Consider the following 16,977-nt stretch of genomic DNA (forward strand, 5'->3'; position numbering starts at 1 on the left):
TGAGTGAGTGAGTGAGACAGGTGGACAGACAGTCATCTGGATTGAGTGAGAAGAGTAGACTGACAGTTATATGTACTGAGTGAGTGGGAGAGAGAGACAGGCAGACAGACAGTCAGATGGACTGAGTGTGTGGGAGAGAGAGACAGGCAGACAGACAGTTATATGAACTGAGTGAGTGAGTGAGACAGGCAGACAGACAGTTATATGAACTGAGTGAGTGAGACAGGCAGACAGTTATATGTACTGAGTGAGTGAGTGAGACAGGTGGACAGACAGTCTTCTGGATTGAGTGAGAAGAGCAGACAGACAGTTATATGTACTGAGTGAGTGGGAGAGAGAGACAGGCAGACAAACAGTTATATGAACTTAGTGAGTGAGTGAGACAGGTAAACAGACAGTTTTATGAACTGAGTGAGTGAGTGAGACAGGCAGACAGACAGTTATATGTACTGAGTGAGTGAGTGAGACAGGTGGACAGACAGTCATCTGGATTGAGTGAGAAGAGCAGACAGACAGTTATATGTACTGAGTGAGTGGGAGAGAGAGACAGGCAGACATACAATTACATTGACTGAGTGATTTGGAGAGAGAGACAGGCAGACAGACAGTTATATGGAGTGAGTGAGTGAGACAGGCAGACAGACAGTTATATGTACTGAGTGTGTAGAGAGAGACAGACAGACAGAGAAAGAGAGTGTGTGTGTGTGTGTGTGTGTGTGTGTGTGTGTGTGTGTGTGTGTGTGTGTGTGTGTGTGTGTGTGTGTGTGTCATTGGTTCCCATGGTGACGACGCAGCAGTTGGAGAGTCTGTGAGTCTGTGTGTTTAAAACATTAGTAATTAGCTCAAGCACGAACACCTGTGAGCCTGCCGCCTTTTCATGAGAAAAAAACTGGAAAACACCTGTCAAACAAAACCACAAAACTCCCATAACCATAGCCCCTATTGCTCCGATATTAAGACTGAAGTGCAAGAATGACTTGAAGAACAGATCATGCGAATATTGGATCTGTAGTGTAAACAAAAGTGGCTTCAATGGCGATTTAGAAATGGGGTACGTTTGTCTGTGCAAGACTTTTTTGAAGTACGTTTTAACATTGGGGTCTATGGAGGAGAAAGTTGGTTTTCCTCTCAAGTAAAGGCTTTTGAGGCAAATGTGTAAACCTGTGGGATTCCAAAGTCATATGTCTACGACAAGGACAAGATTAGCTACGTTTCCATCCAAAAATTATGCATGTAGAGTGAAAATTGAGGAGTCAGTCGCAAAAGACAAATATTTTTTTCACAGGAATCTCAGGCTTCTCTTCACTCTAGCGATGACATCACGCACTCTAAGCTGCGCAATACACACCAATTATAAAAGCAGAAAAGGACTGAAAAACAAATGAAAGCAAAAATGCTACTATTCAAAAAGTGTAAAAGATATCAAAATGATTATAACATACAATCATTGGTCAGGGTTTTCTCAACATTTGAAAGTTTAAATGGTGTCTGTAGCCGAAAGTATGAGGAAGTAGAAGGATCTGGAAGTTGAACAAGTTTAAGAGGATTTAAAAATATTCTCCATAGACATCCCATTCAAAAAATAAGTTGCAAAAAGCTTAATAATTCAAAAAGTTGAAAGATTAGAAAAATTATGAGAAATAGCACCCCTCTCCTGAAAAAGCTGAACATTTATATAGTTGAATGGTTTCTGTAGCTTAAGAAATGTGGAAGTTATTAAGTGCCAAAATACGTACGGAAGAAATAGTTGAATAAAGATTCGAAGAACAATACTTGGAATGCTGAATCAGCATTCCAACAATAAGCCCGCAGGATTACAGTCAGTGTGCTTTGGCACAGGCAGTATTACTGCCTTGTGCCACAAAGCCACACTGAACTACATTCAGGATTTTAAATGTGTGTGACAAGTTTGATTATGTTTTAAGTATTTCTAGCCCCTCAAAAACACCTTTGTTTTTCATGGTGAAGAATGCGCCACGGCAACGGCCTTTCACGAAACAAAAAGCTTTGAGTAAATTTTAATCACAAAGGTCTTTAGATTATTCTGACCAAATTCTAAGTTGATCTGATTAAGGGTCAGGGTCAGGATGTTATGACATATAAGAAATTTGGAGCAGATTAGACAATGTATGGCCGAGTTACAACAACTTCCTTTTTCATGGCGAATGGTGTTTTTTTGGCGCCACGCCACGGATACATAGTTCGATAACATTACATTACATTACATTACGGTCATTTAGCAGACGCATTTATCCAAAGCGACTTACAATTCAGTATCTATCTACACACCGTAGACGCAGCTACGGGAGCAATTTTGAGGTTACTTCTAACTTTTTGATCGTTGAGTAACTTTTCACTGCCAAGGTCTCAAGAGCATACTGAAGGAATCTGGAGTCAATCGGGTCAAATCTCTGGGAAGAGTTTGTTAAAGTACGCCGCCTTGAAATGGTCCAAAAACGTCATAAAATTAAAAATGGCCGACTTCCTGTTTGGTTTAGTGAAAAATTCCAAGAGGATTTTTGTACGTCCCATCACGTTCCACATACCTACCAAATTTCATACAGCTAGGTGAAACCCAATGTTGGGACTACTCAATAGGGGGCGCTATCGAGCCAATATTTCATACTGCAGCTGGACACCCCAATCAGACTACAATTTTTGCAAATTCTGGCTTGCGTGCCAAATTAAAAAAAATTCCCAGTATCCCAAGCACCTCCTTTTTGCGACGAAACACGGGCAATAATAATAATAATAATAAACATTAGAATAACAATAGGTCCTCCGTTCCGACTACGTCGGTGCTCGGGCCCTAAATAAAGTTTTCAAAAATTATACTAAAAAAACTGTTTAGAAAAACAAAGCACTGATGTAATTTAAAATTAGTTTACCTTCTTTAAAGTGAAGAGGGTGTTCAAGAGCCTAAAATAAACTTCTGTTGAAGTAATGATTAAGCAAAAATCAAGACCTGGCCATAGAAACTGAAACCTGAAACATCAGATGATAAACATGTGTTCTATATACATATGATGAGCTGTCTGCCTTACCACATTTGGAATGTATACATACATATATTTAACTTTCACTGTGTCATCAAAATCTGATTCAGTATAAAGGCAACTCAAGGACACGACCATTTGTGCCACTGAAGACCTGAGTTCCTGCCTGTGGTAACAGTATGCTCTCTTAAGATTGAGACATTTGAATGTGTTCTTCATTTAAGAAATAAGTTGGAGGAATAGAAACAATTGTTGCATGAATTTTGTTTTTACACCTACTCTAACAACAAAAACTGTTTTGAACAGGATTGGTGAATACTATTGAGAGAGAGGGGGTCAGGTAAGGATGACTATTAAATGATTAATTTGTCTTTAAGCATTTAATACATATGCAAAATGTTTCTGATTCAGAATCAGTTTTTCATCCAAACATTTTGACAAAACTCAACATGTTCAATCGATTCTCTGTAACAAAGAAGTCTGAATAAGACTTAAGTTGGAAATTAAGTTGGAAGTAAAGTTGTAAAGTTGAAGCCCACCTTGTAACCATAAACATACATGGTTTCAACGTGGATTTGTTTATGTATTTAAAGTTCAAGTGATGTAAATTACATGGAATTAAAATATTAGTCTAAGATTGCAGTTCCTTTGTAATTATCTAACAGACATAAGCCGCCACCATGAGTACAGACGCGGAGATGGCCACGTATGGCAAAGCTGCCATTTACCTACGTAAGCCAGAGAGGGAGAGAATTGAGGCTCAAAGCGCACCATTTGATGCCAAGAGTGCCTGCTACGTGGCCGATGCCAAGGAGCTGTACTTGAAGGGAACAATCGTCAAGAAAGACGGTGACAAAGTCACCGTCAAACTCCTGCTCACTCAGGAGGTAGATATCATGAAGTCAGAGCAAACTGGGAATTCAATATGATCAGTTCTCATTGTGACAAATGTCATGTTTCAGGAGAAGGTAGTTAAAGAAGCTGACGTCACTCCAATGAATCCTCCCAAGTATGACAAGATTGAGGACATGGCCATGATGACCCATCTCAATGAAGCTGCTGTGCTGTATAACCTCAAAGAGCGTTATGCAGCATGGATGATCTACGTAAGACAATCTATCTAAGGAGAACAAGAACTATTGAAAATTACTTTATTTTTAGGAAACATAATGTTAACTGTTGAATCTCTATGATAACTTTCAGACCTACTCTGGATTGTTCTGTGCCACTGTGAATCCCTACAAGTGGCTTCCAGTGTACGATGCTGAATGTGTAGCTGCCTATAGAGGCAAGAAGCGTATGGAGGCTCCACCCCACATCTTCTCTGTCTCTGATAACGCTTATCAGTTCATGTCAACTGGTGAGTCATTATCATAACAATGTAGAATATATCATTATATGAGGTTTCTGTTGCAGTAAAACATAGTTCATTCTTTTGTTTCTTATTTAACAGATAGGGAGAACCAGTCTGTCTTGATCACGTAAGTTTGAATCATTTGTTGACTTTTTTGAGATAGTCAAATATCTTGATCAAATTCTTATGAATCTGTGTGTATGCCTAGTGGAGAATCTGGTGCTGGAAAGACTGTGAACACCAAGCGTGTCATCCAGTACTTTGCAACAATCTCAGTTGGTGGAGCGAAGAGGGACACATCAAAGGTATGTTCCTGATGATTACAATTCAGGGTTCTTTACCAATGGAACATTTTCCAAAGTCATTTTCTGATATCGCTTCTAATACTGGATTATAGGGGTCACTGGAGGATCAGATTATTGCAGCCAATCCCCTGCTGGAGGCCTACGGTAATGCCAAAACTGTGAGGAATGACAACTCTTCTCGTTTTGTAAGTATGAAACAATTTCTATACATGTGAGAGGCCTTGTTACTGATTGTTCATACAGAGGAACATTAAGAATCCCTTTGTTCCTAACAGGGTAAATTCATCAGAATCCATTTCGGCACAACTGGCAAACTGGCTAGTGCTGATATTGAGACATGTAAGTAATAATACTCCTTGTACATACAAATGACTCAAATTGAAAATTGGCCTAGCTGTGACTTATAAACAATATTTGTAGATCTGCTGGAGAAGTCTAGAGTGACATTCCAGCTTCCTGATGAAAGAGGCTACCACATCTTCTACCAGATGATGACCGCCCACAAACCTGAGCTGCTTGGTAAACAGATTGAGATGTTGCAACATTTCACCTACTGTTTTCATATGAAACTAAAGTATTGACATTTTCAACCTTTTTTGATCACCAGATTTGGCACTCATCACAACCAACCCCTACGACTTCCCCATGTGCAGCATGGGTCAGATCACTGTGGCCAGCATTGATGACAAAGTTGAGCTGGAAGCCACTGATGTGAGTGATTTTCACTTCAAACTATTGAAATATATTTTGTGCAATACATCCAAAACTGCTCATTAAAGTGCATTTTCTAAAGTGATTGTGTTTTGTGTGGACACATGTTTTGAATTCAGAATGCTATTGATATCCTGGGCTTCACAAATGAAGAGAAGATGAGCATCTACAAGATGACTGGTGCTGTGCTCCACCATGGTAACATGAAGTTCAAGCAGAAACAGCGTGAGGAGCAGGCTGAGCCTGATGGCACAGAGGGTGAGTAGCTTGGGAAAAACTGTATTAAGATAAAATAGAGTTCTTAATCACACTGGTTTCTGTTCATATCATGATGGAAATTACTGAATTATTTTCAGAGGCTGACAAGGTTGCTTACTTGCTGGGTCTGAACTCCGCTGACATGCTGAAAGCTCTGTGCTATCCCAGAGTGAAGGTCGGAAATGAGTATGTCACCAAGGGTCAGACTGTACCTCAGGTAAACTGAATTATCAATATCAAATATCCTACTATTTGAAAACACATAAGTTATATTAGTTCTACTAAAATAATGTATTACAGGGTTCACTTGATACAATAAAAGCCATGTAAGTGTTCAATGTTACGACTTAAAGTTCTATCTATTGAATGCTGAATCGGGGTGGGGGGGGGGTCTTGTATCGATGTGAGGGTCCCTACAGAGGATGTCATTTGTGTACAAATTGTAAAGCCCTCTGAGGCAAATTTGTGATTGTAGGCTATAAAAAATGAATTGAATTGAATCTTAGATGAATATATTTCATTTTTGTGTCATTAGAATGACTTTAAAAACACCAATAATCTATTATTTTACAAAACGGTTTACTTGTCAAATCACATCGTTATTTTCATTCAGGTGGGTAACTCAGTGCCTGCCCTGGCCAAGTCTATCTATGAGAGGATGTTCTTGTGGATGGTCATCCGTATCAACCAGATGTTGGACACTAAACAGCCAAGGCAGTTCTACATTGGTGTCCTGGATATCGCTGGGTTTGAAATCTTTGACGTAAGCTTATATTCCAATAATTCAGTAGCCAATACTTTTAATGACATAATCATTCGTATTAACAGAAAGAGGTCATGATGATTATATGTGTCCTTGCAGTTCAACACATTGGAGCAGCTGTGCATCAACTTCACCAATGAAAAACTGCAACAGTTCTTCAACCACACCATGTTTGTCCTGGAGCAAGAGGAGTACAAGAAGGAGGGTATTATCTGGGAGTTCATTGACTTTGGTATGGACTTGGCTGCCTGCATCGAGCTGATTGAAAAGGTAATCATTTCATTTTGTGATTCTATATAATTCAAGTCAGGAACACTCTCGTCAAAGATTTTAACCATTTATTGCAACAAATGGAAATTCAGTTAAACTTGGCAATGATGGCTCCGCTCTTTGAATGCTCCCCGGATTAGCCAGCAGCTACTAAGCCAAAACAGGGAGCAACGAGCAACAACCCCTAAGGGTTTACAGAAATGAGCCAGAACTACATTTTTTAAATACATTTCAACCATTTGCCATGAAAGATGAACTCTGAATTAAAAAAGAGTGGAGGCTGGGGTGGAGGAGGCAAAGCTTTGCGAGCAGTACGGTCTGTAACAGCGTAGGTGTAGAATGAATAAGTGAGGAGGGAGTCATATATAAATAAACCTCCTTGAATTGAGAGTGGGTTGTGATTGGTGTGTGGCCGATTGGAAGCTATGATTCAATTGGCTGGTTACAGCTGGGGGCGTATGACTTCCGTGTCCTGCATGAACTAACGCTATGCTTCATTTTCCTTAATTTGACTTAATGCATCACTTAATGACATATTTCTTCCCACATTTTTCAAGCCAATGGGCATATTCTCCATCCTTGAAGAGGAGTGCATGTTCCCCAAGGCAACAGACACATCCTTCAAGAACAAGCTGTATGACCAGCATCTTGGCAAAAACAAAGCATTTGAGAAGCCAAAGCCCGCCAAAGGCAAGGCTGAGGCCCACTTCTCCCTGGTGCACTATGCTGGTACCGTGGACTACAACATCGGTGGCTGGCTGGACAAGAACAAGGATCCACTGAATGAGTCTGTCATTCAGCTGTACCAGAAATCCTCTGTGAAACTGCTGCCTGTTCTGTATCCACCTGCCGTTGAGGGTATGATAGTAGCTACAGTAAACTAAAACACATTTTAATGTTATAGATACTGTATATTTTGAACTTTAGCATGTGTTCAAGTACATTTAATGTCGTTCTAAAAAAGCATGTCTACTTAAAATGATCAACAGAGGTTGGTGGCAGCAAGAAGGGAGGCAAGAAGAAGGGTGGTTCTATGCAGACTGTGTCTTCACAGTTTAGGGTAAGGTTTGACATTGCCAACGTATCTTATGTATCTTAGCTTATATTCAAAATCACAATTGTAACATGCCATGATAAGTCACCACTTTGGATCTACAGGAGAACTTGGGCAAGCTGATGACTAACTTGAGGAGTACCCATCCTCACTTTGTGCGCTGCCTGATTCCCAATGAGTCAAAGACTCCAGGTACATAGAGAACATAATCTCAAGGGTCTTTGAGGAGTGGTTTGCTTTTTTTGGTATGGTTCACATAATTCTAAAGACTAAATGTCTTTTTTACAGGTTTGATGGAGAACTTCCTGGTCATCCACCAGCTCAGGTGTAACGGTGTGCTGGAGGGTATCAGAATCTGCAGGAAAGGTTTCCCCAGCAGAATTCTCTATGCTGACTTCAAGCAGAGGTATCAATGGATATTTTCAAAGAATGTTAATGTGGACTATTGAAATAAAAAGGTCACAAAATGACCATTAACTCTCTTCTAAAAGGTACAAGGTGCTGAATGCCAGTGTCATCCCTGAGGGCCAGTTCATTGACAACAAGAAGGCTTCAGAGAAGCTGCTTGGGTCAATTGAAGTCCCACAAGACGAGTACAAATTTGGACACACTAAGGTAAGCACTTTCCTTTCCTTATTTAACCGAAGAATAATTACCAAGGAGGTTAAGTTGTTTAGTCCAGTATGGAGTATGATTGTTTTTTGCATCTTTTTGACTGTCTGTCAACGGCTAATCTCGCATTCTGCTGGACCCATCAGCCTAATGGGTTTTAATGCTAATTTATGACTGTATGCTCAAGGACCTGTCATGATTTCAGTGGTTACTCCTCACTACTGTTAACCTGCCGGTAGTGGCCACAAGTGATCAACAATTGCTTCAGTTTGGACTCTTCAATCAAACATTACAGCAACGATCATATACAAACAGAGCTAGAGACTAAAGGCGTCCTGTTGTCCTGGGAACAATAATGTGTTCACTGCAGTTCATCTTCGCAAATGAAGAACTTAATTGAGCATGGAATCAGGCAGAGCGTGTCTTCTCATGTCAGCAGGAGGACATTTCGTTAGTTGTTCGCTGTTAGATGACAGCAGCTAAAACATTTTTAGCCGCAATTCTGGGACAGCTGCATCGATAAAATGACAGCATATGAATGTGTGAGTGAAAAATGCTTCCGATACAGGTTGGGTCTAGAAAGGAAGCATTTGTTGTATTTATTCAATCAACCATTACAGAAGTGATCGTTGCAGACAGACCATGCTGAGTTTTAGATGATGTGAAGTATTCACTTCCTCAGTTCATCCTACCTTTAATATATTTTTTGTTTGTTCAGGTGTTCTTCAAGGCCGGTCTGCTGGGTCTGCTTGAGGAGATGAGAGATGAAAAACTGTCATCACTGGTCACCATGACTCAAGCTTTGTGCCGTGGTTACGTCATGAGAAAGGAGTTTGTGAAGATGACTGAGAGGAGGCATGTTGAAAATAACTCATTCTGAATGATGGTATGAAAAATCACAAACAACATTGTCCATAACAGCTACTTCTTGTCTGCAGGGAAGCCATCTATTCCATCCAGTACAATATCCGCTCATTCATGAATGTGAAGCACTGGCCATGGATGAAGGTGTACTACAAGATCAAGCCCATGCTGAAGAGTGCGGAAACTGAGAAGGAACTGGCAAACATGAAGGAGAACTATGATAAGATGAAAACTGACTTGGCTACTGCCCTGGCCAAGAAGAAGGAGCTGGAGGAGAAGATGGTTTCCATTCTGCAGGAGAAAAATGATCTACAGCTGCAAATAGCATCTGTGAGTACACATCAACAGACAGTTGTGCTTTTTAATGTTGTTCATTGTTGGTGTGTTGACGTATATTTGCATTAAATGGATTAGGAAGGAGAGAATCTCTCAGATGCTGAGGAGAGATGTGAAGGTCTTATCAAGAGCAAGATTCAGATGGAGGCCAAACTCAAAGAGACAACTGAGAGACTGGAGGATGAGGAGGAAATCAATGCTGAGCTCACTGCCAAAAAGAGAAAGCTGGAGGATGAATGCTCTGAGCTCAAGAAGGATATTGATGACCTGGAGCTTACCTTGGCCAAAGTGGAGAAGGAGAAACATGCCACTGAGAACAAGGTTTGTAAATAATAATCTGGCCATCATATCAAGTAAAATGATGATTAGCGCTTATTGACAATATCTTTCTTGCACTTAGGTCAAGAACCTGACCGAGGAGATGGCCTCTCAGGATGAGAGCATTGCTAAGTTGACCAAGGAAAAGAAAGCCCTTCAGGAGTCTCATCAGCAGACTCTTGATGACCTGCAGGCTGAGGAAGACAAAGTCAACACTCTGACCAAGGCCAAGACCAAGCTTGAGCAGCAAGTGGATGATGTAAGTTTACAAATACTCTTGGATTGAAGATGCAAGATTGTTCTTAAAAATTATGATTAAAAATGTGAACAAATATTATTTGTTCAGCTTGAGGGTTCTCTGGAGCAAGAGAAGAAGCTGCGTATGGACCTTGAGAGAGCCAAGAGGAAGCTCGAGGGTGATCTGAAACTGGCCCAGGAATCCATTATGGATCTTGAGAATGACAAGCAGCAGTCTGATGAGAAAATTAAAAAGTACATTTTTTTGAATTTGCACAACAGCCATTCTTTTGAAAATGAATGTCAACTGCATGAACTATATGTATTGTATCGATAATTCTCATAGGAAGGACTTTGAAACCAGTCAGCTCCTTAGCAAGATTGAAGATGAGCAGTCAATGGGTGCTCAGCTTCAGAAGAAGATCAAGGAGCTTCAGGTGACATATTTTGTTACAGAAAACATTACTGCACCCATTTCCTAATGTGTGCATAAAAAGTGAAAGTTCACTGAAAGAAATTACACCTATATTCAACAGGCCCGCATTGAGGAACTGGAGGAAGAGATTGAGGCTGAGCGTGCTGCTCGTGCCAAGGTGGAGAAGCAGAGAGCTGACCTCTCCAGGGAACTTGAGGAGATCAGTGAGAGGCTGGAGGAGGCTGGTGGTGCCACCTCTGCTCAGATTGAGATGAACAAGAAGCGTGAGGCTGAGTTCCAGAAGCTCCGCCGAGACCTTGAGGAGTCCACTCTGCAGCATGAATCCACTGCTGCTGCTCTTCGTAAGAAGCAGGCTGACAGTGTTGCTGAGCTGGGAGAGCAGATTGACAACCTCCAGCGTGTTAAGCAGAAGCTTGAGAAGGAAAAGAGTGAATACAAGATGGAGATCGATGACCTCTCCAGCAACATGGAGAATGTTGCTAAAGCAAAGGTACACGATGCATTACATGCTACTTTACTACCCAAATTAATGTTGATAATATAGCATGTAATATTATGAATGAAATCTGATCAATGATCTCATCTCTCTTTTACTCATTAGGGAAATCTTGAAAAGATGTGCCGTACTCTTGAGGACCAATATAGTGAACTGAAGACTAAGAATGATGAAAATGTTCGTCAGATCAATGACACAAGCGCACAGAAAGCACGTCTCCTGACAGAAAATGGTATCTACAAGTTATCATTGAATGATCTGTTGTGCATGTTATTGAGAAACGTAAGATGAACTGATGTATCATGACATCTTTCACACAAGGTGAGTTCAGCCGTCAAATTGAAGAGAAAGAAGCCCTTGTCTCCCAGCTGACCAGAGGTAAACAGGCCTTCACACAGCAAATTGAGGAGCTGAAGAGACAGATTGAAGAGGAGGTTAAGGTAAGAAACCATCAAACAAGTGTTCATTGGTATTCTTCGATTTGGAATTTAGAAATTTGGTAAATTCATGAATCATTTTTATAAACAGGCCAAGAATGCTCTTGCCCATGGACTGCAATCAGCTCGCCATGACTGTGATCTGCTGAGGGAGCAGTTTGAGGAGGAGCAGGAGGCCAAGGCTGAGCTGCAGCGAGGAATGTCAAAGGCCAACAGTGAGGTGGCTCAGTGGAGATCCAAGTATGAGACTGACGCTATTCAGCGCACTGAGGAGCTTGAGGAATCCAAGTGAGTAACATTCAAACAATTAAATGGTCAAATGCAGCTCCGCATTCATATGTTCATCTAGATCATAAAAACATGTTAACATAATGGCCCATAATGTAAGAACTTGCTTAATAACTTGACCCCCGCACCTTATCTAACACCTGTTCTTTGAAAAATGCTCACCAAAAAGCAACACTCTCTGTATGAGCATAACACCAGCGTTACAGCGATAGGCTCCATTGAAAAAGAAGATCCGCCTTTGTGAAGACATGAACATCTAATCCTCAAATATAATACGAGCTCCAACTTTGTAAATTCAATTTCCCGAAAAAATTGTTGTCTCAGGATTGGGGCGATACAGTGTTTGTTAATGTAAAATTATTCAGCTAAGAACTCAGGGTGCACATTCTTGATACTAAGGCTCCAAGTCCATTCAACATTTTTTTTCAAACAGGAAAAAGCTGGCCCAGCGCCTTCAGGAGGCTGAGGAGCAGATTGAGGCAGTGAATTCCAAGTGTGCTTCTCTTGAGAAAACCAAACAGAGGCTCCAGAGTGAGGTGGAGGACCTCATGATTGATGTGGAGAGGGCCAACAGTCTGGCAGCCAACCTTGACAAAAAGCAGAGGAACTTTGACAAGGTAGCATTGTTTACTTTGTGTGGCAAAGCCATACAAACACTGACATATATATATATATATATATATGTATATATATATATTTTGTCTCTATAGTGCTACATAACCAACTGAAGTGTAGTAATTGTGCTATTCAGGTGTTGGCAGAGTGGAAACAGAAGTATGAGGAGGGTCAGGCAGAGCTTGAGGGAGCACAGAAGGAGGCTCGTTCTCTCAGCACTGAGCTGTTCAAGATGAAGAACTCTTATGAGGAAGCTCTGGATCACCTGGAAACCATGAAGCGTGAAAACAAGAACCTGCAACGTGAGTTCTAACACAACTAAGTTCTAACTCGTATTCAACACATGTGCATGTGTTAGAATACAGGATTTATATTTTACACTTCAAGGTTTAACAATATTAAACAAATGTATAAATCTGCAGAGGAGATCTCAGATCTGACTGAACAGATTGGTGAGACTGGCAAGAGCATCCATGAGCTGGAGAAGTCCAAGAAGCAGGTGGAGACAGAGAAATCTGAGATCCAGACAGCTCTTGAAGAAGCTGAGGTACAGATTTTTTTTCCTGGAGAGATCTTCTGAAACAAATTGCAAATAGTAAAAAATAGCATTAATGGATTGAAGGCAGAGATGAATATTTCATTCTTTGATATCGTCAGGGAACTCTGGAACACGAAGAGTCTAAGATCCTGCGTGTCCAGCTGGAGCTCAATCAGATCAAGGGTGAGGTGGACAGGAAGTTGGCAGAGAAAGATGAGGAGATGGAGCAGATCAAGAGGAACAGCCAGAGAGTGATTGACTCAATGCAGAGCACTCTGGACGCTGAGGTCAGGAGCAGGAACGATGCCCTGAGGATCAAAAAGAAGATGGAGGGAGACCTGAATGAGATGGAGGTTCAGTTGAGCCACGCCAATCGCCAGGCTGCTGAGTCCCAGAAGCAGCTGAGGAATGTGCAGGCACAGCTTAAGGTATTGTAAGACACAGAGTTGTTCCACAACAGAGACATTTTGGCATTCATGGGAATATTTTCCTGATATTTTTTTCGCTAGGATGCACAACTGCATCTTGATGATGCTGTTAGAGCCCAGGAAGACTTCAAGGAACAAGCTGCCATGGTGGATCGCAGGAATGGTCTCATGGTAGCTGAAATTGAGGAACTTAGAGCTGCTCTGGAGCAGACAGAGAGAAGCCGCAAAATCGCAGAGCAGGAGCTGGTGGACGCCAGTGAGCGTGTTGGACTTCTGCACTCTCAGGTGAACAAACTCTTTTAATTTCTTTAATAAATCAAATGTCTAATGAGATTTACAATAACCTAAAATCAGGCACTTATTAAGTGAGAAAATAATTTTATCTTTTAGAACACAAGCCTCACGAACACCAAGAAGAAGCTTGAATCTGACCTGGTCCAGGTCCAGGGTGAAGTGGATGACACTGTTCAGGAAGCAAGGAATGCAGAGGAGAAGGCCAAGAAGGCCATCACTGATGTAGGTTTAAACTTCTTACTTTAACTCCAATGTGTTTTTTAAAGATATTACTAAATAACATGTTATGCTGTCTCCTCTAGGCTGCTATGATGGCTGAAGAGCTGAAGAAGGAGCAGGACACTAGTGCTCACCTGGAGAGGATGAAGAAGAACCTGGAGGTCGCTGTCAAGGACCTGCAGCACCGCCTGGATGAGGCTGAGAACCTGGCCATGAAGGGTGGCAAGAAGCAGCTCCAGAAACTTGAGTCTAGGGTAAGAAAATCATGTTAAAATTTGCAAAGCTGAAGCAAGACATTAAAACAATATGGAAACTTACTTATTTTCTTATTGTGTTTTGAAGGTGCGTGAGCTGGAGTCAGAGGTTGAGGGTGAGCAGAGACGTGGAGCAGATGCTGTTAAGGGTGTCCGCAAATATGAGAGGAGAGTAAAGGAGCTCACCTATCAGGTACAGTCACTTTGATAGTTAAAATGTACAGGACAAAATTATCCAATATACTTACCATTAAAAACATTTTAACTTGCACATCTACATTGTTTATTACAGACTGAAGAGGACAAGAAAAATGGCTCCAGGCTGCAGGATCTGGTTGACAAGTTGCAACTCAAGGTGAAGGCCTACAAGAGGCAGGCTGAGGAAGCGGTAAGGCCAACATATTACTTTGCAATACTGACAATTTCTTAAAGAAAAAATAAAGCACATGAAAGTAAAAGTACAGGAAAAGCATTCATTTTCATATTCATTATCATTCTTTCCTATAATATCATCTACCAAATGTAAGTCATCTGATACTAAAAAAAGTGCTGGAGAGGTTGGAGAATCAATTTTATGTGGTTGTATTATTTGTTGTTACAATTACATATAATTTAGAATAACTCAAACTGATACTCAAAAGCAATAATAAGCAAAACTGACATTGAATTAAGCAAAAACATATTATACACTGTAACATTATATTTAATTATGTTGAAGAGAATAAAAAACAATCAGCTATCAAGCACCGTAGCTATATAATTATAAAGACAATTTTTTGATTTTGGCAATGTAAACAGTTATGTCATATTCATATTGTACACAATCATGAAAAATGTTTCCGTCATACATTAAAATTTAAAAAGTGTTCCATACCTTTAAACTATGTCTGTGATATTCCAGGAGGAGCAGGCCAATACTCATCTGTCCAAGTGCAGGAAGGTCCAGCATGAGCTGGAGGAGGCTGAGGAGCGTGCTGACATTGCAGAGTCCCAGGTCAACAAGCTGAGAGCAAAGAGCCGTGACTCTGGCAAGGTAACTAACATTCAGCTTGATGAAAATTAAATCGAATTAAATTCTATATTTTAATATAAATCACGTAACACTTAAGTCATGACTGAAAAAAAGTTACGATATAGCCTTAAACTTCAGAAAATGAACGACAGACAAAACCATTACAGAGTATGATGTGTATGTAGGCGCATATGCACTTTAAATAATAATTGTTTTCTGTTTTCACAGGGAAAAGAGGCAGCTGAGTAAAGCGCTTCGGCTGAAGGTCTTTTTCTAATCATAAAATATGATGTGAAATACACCACAATAAAATAGTTTTTGATCTTGACTTGTGTCTGTGTTGTTTTGATCTAATTGTATCCTCCAAGTCACTGTAATCCCAACATGAACATTTTGTATGAACATGAAATAATAGTTGGCTTAATTCAATATACATTTTCCCTTAGAAATCATCTTTGGAGGGCAATACTTTTGAATGAGACAGTTCAATAACCTTTGGCATCCCAGAAACACCCTCACAATTGTGAAGAATTTAAAGTTAAAAAGCAATGTTAATGTGTTTAATAATCACTCCTAGTGGTGGATATAATGTTATAACATGTTTGTTTGGAAAAGTGTTAAATCATAAAAGTATAATCATTCTATGTATCAAACTATAAAATACAGTTACTGAATGTTTTGAGGGAAAGAGAGAGACCTTTGAGACAGGCTTTTCAGATCTGAAAACAACTGTATGATAATGTGATGAGTTTGGTGAGCTGACTTCAGGAATGTGGGGTGTTAACAGTGGGGGAAGGAGATGTATTGATCAAACAGAGATGTAGATGAAGACAGTTCTAAGAAAACACGGGGGTCGGGTAAACGCAGTTTTATGAGGAGGACAGGTCGGACCAGAGGACACTGTTCAGACATTATGTGGATCACTTAGACCAATGGAGAGCATTGTCCGAGGACAGGAGGAGACAATCAGACTCCAGCCAATCATAAAGCTGATAATGGACTTTTGAAAGTAAACTACTGACTTTTGGGTATAAAAACATTGTTAGGAGAGATGTTGTTCAGTTCTTGGCGATCCTCTTTACTGTAAACTGGCGTTTGTAGGCCGGTAGGGGGGGAGAGTCTTTGAACTCGGTTTCGCGATTCCTTACTGTCGACAGTGTAATTCAGTTTGTAATTGTCTTTTTAGCATTTGTGAATTATAAATACTTTTTCATTGTAAGCCGGATCCAGCTGATTTTTCTTAGCGTGACTTCGTTGCTCAAACAACAACGAAAGAGCAAGAGGTCCGCGGCCTCCTGCGAGCAGAGGTCTCACTCCATTACAATTTGGCGTCCCTGGGTGGGCATCTCTCAGTGGACCTCAGGACACGGGCTGGACGAGGCGTTGACCGGCGATGCCTTCAGGGCCCAATGGACAAAGAGGAAGGCAGAATTTTTTTAATGAATTTGTTAAGTTAGATAGAGAGACTTAGCGAAGGTATCGGGGGTCGGCGCTTCTGACGGCCGGATAAGAGGAGAAGCTGCAGGAGGCCGGTGAAGTATAATAACTTGAAATCTAAAGTGATGAGACTGTATTGAGTGCGGAAACACACTTACAAACTGATTACAAATTTCAGTGTGATGCATGTTTGTAAATACCGTCCAGACACCGAGCTGGACGAGAGAAAATATACCGGGACGTCCGTCAAGAGAACGGAGCGATCGCCGAGGAAAAAGCCTGGGGCTTAAAAGCACCGATTGATTAAACGATTAACAGTGAATTGCGGATAGATTACGCTCAACAGGTGACGATCTCTGAGTAGTCCTATACTGGCGTTCTGTGTTTAACAATGCGGGGGCTTATGTACTGGGTGGGAACGAATTAGTAACAGACGAAATATTGG

At 40.7% G+C, this 16,977-nt stretch overlaps 1 pseudogene; it reads left to right on the plus strand.

Moving 5' to 3' along the window:
* Nucleotides 1-3,676: 3,676 nt before the first annotated feature.
* LOC137888528 (myosin heavy chain, fast skeletal muscle-like) lies at nt 3,677-15,423 on the plus strand (annotated as a pseudogene).
* Nucleotides 15,424-16,977: the final 1,554 nt, after the last annotated feature.

Source organism: Cebidichthys violaceus, unplaced genomic scaffold, assembly GCF_023349555.1.
Source record: "Cebidichthys violaceus isolate CVI_PGR_0920_01 unplaced genomic scaffold, fCebVio1.0.p SCAF_55, whole genome shotgun sequence".
NCBI lineage: Eukaryota > Metazoa > Chordata > Actinopteri > Perciformes > Stichaeidae > Cebidichthys > Cebidichthys violaceus.